The sequence below is a fragment of the Lithobates pipiens genome, unplaced genomic scaffold, assembly GCF_037356315.1.
Source record: "Lithobates pipiens isolate NorthernLeopardFrog02 unplaced genomic scaffold, aLitPip1_a1.2 Scaffold_22, whole genome shotgun sequence".
In the NCBI taxonomy this organism is placed as follows: domain Eukaryota; kingdom Metazoa; phylum Chordata; class Amphibia; order Anura; family Ranidae; genus Lithobates; species Lithobates pipiens.
In genome coordinates, this window is record NW_027507784.1 from 237,610,406 (window position 1) to 237,620,964 (window position 10,559).

The window sequence follows — 10,559 nt, forward strand, 5'->3', positions numbered from 1 at the left end:
ACTGTACCGCACTCAAGCCTATGTACCGTAGCACCCTATACCAAGTTACCAGTCCTTATAAGAACTTTTGTGGACCAAGCAGGTTGTGTATTAGTGTTTAGCAGACTGTACGTCAGTCCCTATACCGCTGAAGGACTGCTGCAGTATAGGGCAGCGGTCAGCAGTGGTGCACGTCAACCCTATCTATTGTGGACCGATAGCGGTCCTTACAGAACAGCAGACTGTACCGCACTCAAGCCTATGTACCGTAGCACCCTATACCAAGTTACCAGTCCTTATAAGAACTTTTGTGGACCAAGCAGGTTGTGTATTAGTGTTTAGCAGACTGTACGTCAGTCCCTATACCGCTGAAGGACTGCTGCAGTATAGGGCAGCGGTCAGCAGTGGTGCACGTCAACCCTATCTATTGTGGACCGATAGCGGTCCTTACAGAACAGCAGACTGTACCGCACTCAAGCCTATGTACCGTAGCACCCTATACCAAGTTACCAGTCCTTATAAGAACTTTTGTGGAACAAGCAGGTTGTGTGTTAGTGATTAGCAGACTGTACGTCAGTCCCTATACCAATGAAGGACTGCTGCAGTATAGGGCAGCGGTCAGCAGTAGTGCACGGCAACCCTATGTATTGTGGACCGATAGCGGTCCTTACAGAACAGCAGACTGTACCGCACTCAAGCCTATGTACCGTAGCACCCTATACCAAGTTACCAGTCCTTATAAGAACTTTTGTGGACCAAGCAGGTTGTGTATTAGTGTTTAGCAGACTGTACGTCAGTCCCTATACCGCTGAAGGACTGCTGCAGTATAGGGCAGCGGTCAGCAGTGGTGCACGTCAACCCTATCTATTGTGGACCGATAGCGGTCCTTACAGAACAGCAGACTGTACCGCACTCAAGCCTATGTACCGTAGCACCCTATACCAAGTTACCAGTCCTTATAAGAACTTTTGTGGACCAAGCAGGTTGTGTATTAGTGTTTAGCAGACTGTACGTCAGTCCCTATACCGCTGAAGGACTGCTGCAGTATAGGGCAGCGGTCAGCAGTGGTGCACGTCAACCCTATCTATTGTGGACCGATAGCGGTCCTTACAGAACAGCAGACTGTACCGCACTCAAGCCTATGTACCGTAGCACCCTATACCAAGTTACCAGTCCTTATAAGAACTTTTGTGGAACAAGCAGGTTGTGTGTTAGTGATTAGCAGACTGTACGTCAGTCCCTATACCAATGAAGGACTGCTGCAGTATAGGGCAGCGGTCAGCAGTAGTGCACGGCAACCCTATGTATTGTGGACCGATAGCGGTCCTTACAGAACAGCAGACTGTACCGCACTCAAGCCTATGTACCGTAGCACCCTATACCAAGTTACCAGTCCTTATAAGAACTTTTGTGGACCAAGCAGGTTGTGTATTAGTGTTTAGCAGACTGTACGTCAGTCCCTATACCGCTGAAGGACTGCTGCAGTATAGGGCAGCGGTCAGCAGTGGTGCACGTCAACCCTATCTATTGTGGACCGATAGCGGTCCTTACAGAACAGCAGACTGTACCGCACTCAAGCCTATGTACCGTAGCACCCTATACCAAGTTACCAGTCCTTATAAGAACTTTTGTGGACCAAGCAGGTTGTGTATTAGTGTTTAGCAGACTGTACGTCAGTCCCTATACCGCTGAAGGACTGCTGCAGTATAGGGCAGCGGTCAGCAGTGGTGCACGTCAACCCTATCTATTGTGGACCGATAGCGGTCCTTACAGAACAGCAGACTGTACCGCACTCAAGCCTATGTACCGTAGCACCCTATACCAAGTTACCAGTCCTTATAAGAACTTTTGTGGAACAAGCAGGTTGTGTGTTAGTGATTAGCAGACTGTACGTCAGTCCCTATACCAATGAAGGACTGCTGCAGTATAGGGCAGCGGTCAGCAGTAGTGCACGGCAACCCTATGTATTGTGGACCGATAGCGGTCCTTACAGAACAGCAGACTGTACCGCACTCAAGCCTATGTACCGTAGCACCCTATACCAAGTTACCAGTCCTTATAAGAACTTTTGTGGACCAAGCAGGTTGTGTATTAGTGTTTAGCAGACTGTACGTCAGTCCCTATACCGCTGAAGGACTGCTGCAGTATAGGGCAGCGGTCAGCAGTGGTGCACGTCAACCCTATGTATTGTGGACCGATAGCGGTCCTTACAGAACAGCAGACTGTAACGCACTCAGGCCTATGTACCGTAGCACCCTATACCAAGTTACCAGTCCTTATAAGAACTTTTGTGGACCAAGCAGGTTGTGTGTTAGTGATTAGCAGACTGTACGTCAGTCCCTATACCAATGAAGGACTGCTGCAGTATAGGGCAGCGGTCAGCAGTGGTGCACGTCAACCCTATGTATTGTGGACCGATAGCGGTCCTTACAGAACAGCAGACTGTAACGCACTCAGGCCTATGTACCGTAGCACCCTATACCAAGTTACCAGTCCTTATAAGAACTTTTGTGGACCAAGCAGGTTGTGTATTAGTGTTTAGCAGACTGTACGTCAGTCCCTATACCGCTGAAGGACTGCTGCAGTATAGGGCAGCGGTCAGCAGTGGTGCACGTCAACCCTATGTATTGTGGACCGATAGCGGTCCTTACAGAACAGCAGACTGTAACGCACTCAGGCCTATGTACCGTAGCACCCTATACCAAGTTACCAGTCCTTATAAGAACTTTTGTGGACCAAGCAGGTTGTGTGTTAGTGATTAGCAGACTGTACGTCAGTCCCTATACCAATGAAGGACTGCTGCAGTATAGGGCAGCGGTCAGCAGTAGTGCACGGCAACCCTATGTATTGTGGACCGATAGCGGTCCTTACAGAACAGCAGACTGTACTGCACTCAGGCCTATGTACCGTAGCACCCTATACCAAGTTACCAGTCCTTATAAAAACTTTTGTGGACCAAGCAGGTTGTGTGTTAGTGTTTAGCAGACTGTGCGTCAGTCCCTATACCGCTGAAGGACTGCTGCAGTATAGGGCAGCGGTCAGCAGTAGTGCACGGCAACCCTATGTATTGTGGACCGATAGCGGTCCTTACAGAACAGCAGACTGTAACGCACTCAGGCCTATGTACCGTAGCACCCTATACCAAGTTACCAGTCCTTATAAGAACTTTTGTGGACCAAGCAGGTTGTGTGTTAGTGATTAGCAGACTGTACGTCAGTCCCTATACCAATGAAGGACTGCTGCAGTATAGGGCAGCGGTCAGCAGTAGTGCACGGCAACCCTATGTATTGTGGACCGATAGCGGTCCTTACAGAACAGCAGACTGTACCGCACCCAAGCCTATGTACCGTAGCACCCTAGACAGACCAAGTTACCAGTCCTGATAAAGAGCTTTGTGGAACAAGTGAGTTGTGAATGATTAGCAGACTGCAGCAGAAGGGCAGCAGTCAAGTATAATATTCTTTCTATATTTGGAAGAAAGAATATTATACGTGTACAAGCCTATTACCGTACCACTGATACCAGTCCTGAAAAGAACCTTTGTGGAACTAATAGTAACAGCAAGTCTTTAAAATTATCCTCACTGCCTGACACACTGCTTCCTGCCTGTCCCTATACAAATTGGCAAAAAAGAGTAGGCTGGAACGATTAGCTGGAACAGCTCTTTTGTGGACCTGATAGTAACAGCTAATGATGATGATGATGATGATGATGAAGAAAGACTAATCTGGCTGAGCTGTCCCTAAAATAGCAGCATACAGCGCTCTGTCCCTTTATCTAAACTGACAAAAGAAACTCAGGCTGCTGACCTAACACCTATACCAGTCCTGAAAAGAACTTTTGTGTACCAAATAGCTAGCGTTTTCTCTGTCCCTACTCCACACAGGATCCTTTCCCTACAGTGACAGAAGAAAGAATGTAAAATGGCCACCGGATCGGGTGTATTTATAGGTTAGGGGGAATGTCCAAGTGTCCATGAGCTGTCATGTCTCAATTGGTTGTCCTGTAACACATGATAAACGTGTCACGAAAGGTTAAAGTTCTTGTATACATTAAACACGTAAGTCCGCCGGGGCGAACGACGGAAAAAGGCGTTCGAACCCGCGGACGGCGAAAGTCGGAAATTCGCCGCGAAACGACCGCCGGGCGAACCGTTCGGCCATCACTACTCACCTTATGGTCCATGCCAAGGAACCTTATTTTGTACAGTAAATGTTTATGGGGAACTGTGTTGAATGCTTTTGCAAAATCCAGATACACCACATCTACAGGCCTCCCTTTATCCTGATGGCAACTCACCTCCTCATAGAAGGTTAGTAGATAGTTAGTAGTGGTTTGGCAAGAACGATTCTTCATGAATCCATGCTGATTACTCTAATGATACCGTTCTCATTACTAAAATCTTGTATATAGTCCCTTATCATCCCCTCCAAGAGTTTACATACCATTGATGTTAGGCTAACTGGTCTGTAATTCCCAGGGATGTATTTTGGGCCCTTTTTAAATATTGGCGCTACATTGGCTTTTCTCCAATCAGCTGGTACCATTCCAGTCAGTAGACTGTGAGTAAAAATTAGGAATAATGGTCTGGCAATTACTTCACTGCGTTCCCTAAGTAACCTCGGGTGCAAGCCATCTGGTCCCAGTGATTTATTCATTTTAAATTTCCCAAGTCCTCTGTTAACCATGGAGGTGCTTCCTGTGATGTATCTTGAGGATAAACACTGCAGTTTTGGTTACTGAAGCCCCCGATTCCCTCACGAAGACTGAGGAGAAGAATAAATTCAATACCTTCACCATCTCCCCATCCTTTGTAACCAGATGTCCTTCGTCATTCTTTATGGGGCCAATATGGTCTGTCCTCCCTTTTTTACTATTTACATACTTAAAGAATTTCTTGGGATTTTTTTTGCTCTCCTCCACTATGTGTCTTTCATGTTCTATCTTAACCATCCTTATTGCACCCTTACATTTCTTGTTGCATTCTTTATAAAGTCTGAATGCTGATGATGATCCCTCAACCTTGTATTTTTTGAAGGCCTTCTCCTTTGCTTTTATATGCATTTTTACATTGGAGTTAAGCCATCCAGGACTTTTGTTCACTCTTTTAAATGTATCACCCAATGGGATGCATTTGCTAATGTCCTTATTTAATATGCTCTTAAAGCAAACCCATCTCTCCTCCGCGTTCTTTGTTCCTAAGATTTTATCCCAATTCATGCCTTCTAGTAAGGTTTGTAGTTTAGGGAAGTTGGCTCTTTTGAAATTCAGTGTCCATGTAATCCCCTCATGTTTCCTATTTATGTGATTTATACAGAAGCCAATTGACCTGTGGTCGCTGTTTCCTAAATTGCCCCGTATTTCCAAGTCTGGGATCAGGTCTGTGTTGTTGGTAATTAGTAGATCCAGTAACGCTTTATTTCTAGTTGGTGCCTCTATCATCTGACCCATAAAATTGTTCTGCAAGACATTTAGGAACTGGCGAGCCTTAGATGAATGTGCGGTTCCCTCTGCCTAGTCTATGTCTGGATAATTAAAATCCCCCATTATGATAACACTTCCCATCCTTGCTGCTAATCTAAATTGTGATAATAAATCAGTCTCCCTTTCCTCCCTCAGAGAAGGGGGCCTGTAGCATACTCCCAGTATTATTTTCCCCTTAGATTCATCCCTTTGGAGCTCTACCCATAAGGATTCCACCTCCTCCCTAGCACCCTTAGTGATGTCATCTCTCACATTCACTTGTACATTATTCTTGATATATAGGCATACCCCTTCCCCTTTTTACCCTCTCTATCCTTGCGATAAAGGGTATACCCTTGAATGTTTGCCAGCCAATACTGAGAGCTGTTGAACCAGGTCTCTGAAATTCCCACAAAATCCAAATCCTCCTCGTACAATAGTAGCTCTAGTTCAGCCATCTTGTCCGCCAGGCTCCTGGCACTGGTGAACATGCCATGAAGTGTAGACCGGTCGCATATTATCCTCTTTTTGGGTGTTCCGAGATTGCAACTGGGACTTGCTACTATACTTACCTTGGGTTTATGTGCATTGGTCAACATACCACTAATGCCCTCAATACTACCCTCTGGAATATGTTTCTCGCTTACTATCTCTACCTCTGCACCCTCTCCCCATCGTCCATGGTGTTGGTGTCCCTTGTTAATTTGACTTTGTTTTCTTGAAATGTACCTGCCTATTCAGAAATTAACTGTCCTTTTTGAAGTAAAACACATAGGCAAGTATTTCTTTAACAAAAAAACATTTATTAGGGGTCATAACCAAATAAAGAGGAAGGCACTGCTGGAGAAACTGGTGAAATTGGCGAAGCCTTTGGCCCCTAGGGCACACCTCAATTATTTAAAGGAAAAATTGGTGGCCTGAGGAGTCCATATATAAGGGAGTACAATCTAGTTCAGAAGTCCAAGAGATCAGGAACAGCAGCAGATGACATATATGTCCCCAGGCTGTGGTCATGCAAGAGCCTCTATCTTTTGTCAGACCAAACTGAACCCAGGCCATCACTATCTGGTCTTCCTTCCACGCTTCCTTCCAGGCTGTGGCTGTGGTGTTGGAAATGTGGCAGAAGGAGGAGGAGGAGGTCCAACTCACACAGGTGGGTTTTATTGGTGAGTTGTCCCCTTAACCCCTTATTTAGTGTGATATAAATTAGTTCCTCACACAAGATGCATTGCCCCTCCTCCATTTTCGGCATTTTGCATTCAGCCAAGGCAAAAGCCTCTTGAAGAGTGGGGTGGTTTTGAGGGCCGCAGAAGCCTCCCCAATAAGTGTGAGCGCTCACTCCTCCATCTTCCTCCCCTTCCTGGGCCTTTTGGTGGGAAGCGGAGGGGAGGGACCTGGCTGCCACTAACCCCTGGCGCCTCCTGGCTGCCACATTCCACAGCCAACTCCTGGCTACCACATTCCATGCCCTCCTCCTGGCTGAGGTCTTCCTGTGTATGAAAAAGGGACATACTGTCAGGGCTGGCTTAGCCCTTCCTTCTCTGGACTGGCTGCTCAGCTGTCGGCTAATTGCCAGCTCTCATCTCTCTCCACAGTTACCAGCTGTTCCTGATCATGCTTGTCTGACCTGCCTACTTAAAGCTGTCCAGCTCACTTCACTTCTGCCTTCGCCTTGGTCACATCGCAAGAAACCATGTCCTGTGGTTCTGTTTAAAGACTGGCTTGCTGACATCCCTTCTGGCTCCTTATCCTGCTTGCTGTTGCTCTACTTGGATCCCTGACTTCTGGCCTGGCTAATTACCCGATCTGGTTATTGAACTCTGGTCTGGCTGACTACTCGATCCGGTTACTGGACTCTGGCTATGCTTTGACTACGCTTTCTCTATTTACCTTTTTATTTTTTATTCAATAAACAAGTGTTATTTAATTGTACTTCTGTCTCGGTCTGATTCATGGTTTCTGACACATACTTTTAGTTTGTGGTTCATCAATTACACACAATTTTCAGCTCATGACTGTTGCAAATTTTTTTTAACAAATAGAAAAGACTATCATTCTGACCCCAGCATTTTTCATTCTTGTCCCAATTATTTTTGGCTACTACTAAATCAGCAATTAGTGATCAGTAATCACATCTAGTTAACATCATTCATTTTTACAAAAAAAAATGTAGAACAATACTATACCTGGCCCAAGCTGGGCTGCTCCACTTCTTCCTGGCTGAAAGTCCCAGGGGGGGCATCAGAAGCCTCAGCTGGGGTGAAATGAAGCGTGAAAGGAAGCATGGAAGTAAAGGTTGAGAGGGATTCCTTGATTTCAGTCTGGTCTAACAGAAAATGCAGTCTCTCATAGTACCACAGCCTAGGGACATAAACGTCATCTGCTGCAGATCCTGATCTCATGGAATCCTGGACCTTCTTGCGCTCCCTCAGATATGTATTCCTCATGCCACCAATTTTGTTTTTTAAATAAGGGATGTTTGCCGTGGGGACCACCAGCTTCCTTAGCTCCAGCAGTTTCTCCAGTGCTGCCTGCCTCTTTAATTTATTATTGTAATGGGGTTGTTTCACCTGAAACAGACAGGTCAGCTCCCTGTAGTTATCTATGAAAAATGGGAGAAAACTATGGTCTTTGAACCCATCCATTTTCTCTGCAAGACACAACACAAGACAAACCCTAATATCAGGCTAAACCCTCCTAATCTTGACCCAATATAGGACTCAATCTATAAGCAGTATAGGCCACCGATGCTCCAAGTTTAAATTGCACCTTCATTCTAATGATCGTCGCTTCTGATACTCCGTCCTCTGCTCACAGATCATACGTACGACGCGCGCGTGTTATGTTTTATATACACTGCGCATGCGTGAAACTCTGCCCGCCCCTTACATTCTTTCTAGTCTAATCCTCGTCCCTTCTCTTTCAGCGCAGTAGGGATGACGCAGCAGGTGCGTGCTAATTACAGTACAGAGGAGGACGAGGAAAGCCCGAAGCCAGAAATGTCCCAATCCCGGAGGAGAAGATTTAAGGCCTCAAATATGACCTTTGTAGAGATGGTGGAGATGGTGGACATCTTGAAGAGGGCCGACTATGATGAGAAGTATGGACCTTACACAAACCCAAATGTGAGAAAGGCCAAGATCATGACTAAAGTTGTGAAGAGTCTGCAGAAGTATTTTGGGGTATGACGACCCAAGGATCAACTGAGGAGAACCTGGAACTGAGGGAGCACGATCAGTACAGAAAGATCAAGCGAGTATTTGTCATGTGTTCATATTATTATGATTATTTGCATACTGCTCCATGTGCTTTTCTTTAGTGTTATACAGTTTAAAATGGCCACTTTCATGTTCATGGGTTCAATCGGTCATAGGAAACATTGTTTGTTCGGCCACTAAAATACAATGTTTTGTGAAGTTGCAGTTAACTACATTTGTGCAGACCTATTTCTAGTCAAAGAAGTTTGTTGTCTAGATGGGTTTGTAACTAGAAAGAAAAGCAAACTTGATTCAGTGTAAAGGAGAGGACACTCAGCAGCTGTTTACACATCTGGGCTCAGGAGCACTAGTGTGGGACACCAGAACACCCTTTTTATTAAGGTGTCCCACACACACTCCAGTGGATACTATAGGGGTGTCTCCATCTGTGAAACTTGCACAAAACAGGTAAGTATTCTAGCTTTAGAAAGTGTAAAAAATAATGTTTTCAGCTTTGAACTCTGCCAAAAAATACAATTATACGACACTTCCAAGCAATGTTTCATATTCCTATTTCTGCCCTAAAATATTGGTGTGCTAAGTATTCCTTTTTTACATTCTCATAGGGGAGAGAAGACTCGGGATGTCTGAGGACACCAGGGATCCCACACCTCCCAAAAAGGGGGGAAATCCCAACACCAGAAGCAGAGGAGGAGGTTGTTGAAATTGGCGAAATTGTCACCACAACAGGTTAGTGTCTGAGGCCACAGCTTCAGGTAATAGATGTATGCCTGCATTTGTATAATGCATGGTGTGTTTTTTTGTTTATTTTTAGGTGATGTGGATGTTGTGGAAGAAGAATCTCATTTTACCAGTGAAAGTGCCCAGATGTGCATCAGAGAGATAATGGGGTGCAATCGCGATTTAGAGAATCTCAAGAAAAACATTGATGATATTCAACAAAAAATGAAGAACATCATTGATGTTTTAGGGAGAATCTAAAACCCACAAAACTAGCTAGCATCGATTTCAGATTTTAAAAAACAGTTTTACATTTTTTTCAAAAGCCAAATTTGGAAGATGCACACAGTGTGTCAACATGTGCTATCTTCCATCATGGGGGATCATGGGGGATGAAAATACCCAGTTTGAATCACAATTTGTGTGCATCTTCCAAATCTGGCTTTTTTTTTCAAAGTTGAACTCTGTAAGGTCCTGAGTTGTGTATGTTTTATTATGCTTTGAAATATGCCTGTTTTAACAAAAACAGCTAGTTATATTAATGCTACCAAAAAATATGATTTTTTTACTACAGCTTACCTGTAAAATCCTTTTCTTGAGAGTACATCACGGGACACAAATGGAATCCTGAAACCACCTTGGCTAGGCAGGACCTATTAGGATGTATCACTACACGGTCCTTGTGAATAAGCAAATATGGTTCCTTGCTTGAAAGAGCTGCTAGCTCTGAAACTCTCCTAGCAGAGGATATGGCTATCAAGAAGACTAATTTCTTAGTCAAAAGTGCTAAAGAAGCTTGGTGCAATGGTTCGAAGGGTTGTCCCTGTAATGCAGACAGAACTAAATTCAAATCCCATGGGCACACTGGAGATTTGACTGGCGGATTTAATCGTACAGCCCCTGAATAAAATCCCGGACAAGTGAATGTGACGCAAGGGGCTTCTGAAAAAATACTGACAAAGCTGAAATTTGGACTTTGATAGTGCTTACGGCCAATCTCATTTCTAGGCCTGACTGGAGAAAGGCCAAGATCCTGCTAATGACATACTTTCTAGGATGCCATCCCCTGGGTTCACACCAGGAAAAATATGCCTTCTAGATTTTGTAGTAAATAAGCTTGGAGGCCGGCTTTCTGGCATTGAACAGAGTAGAGAGGACACACTACAAGAGTCCACGGTC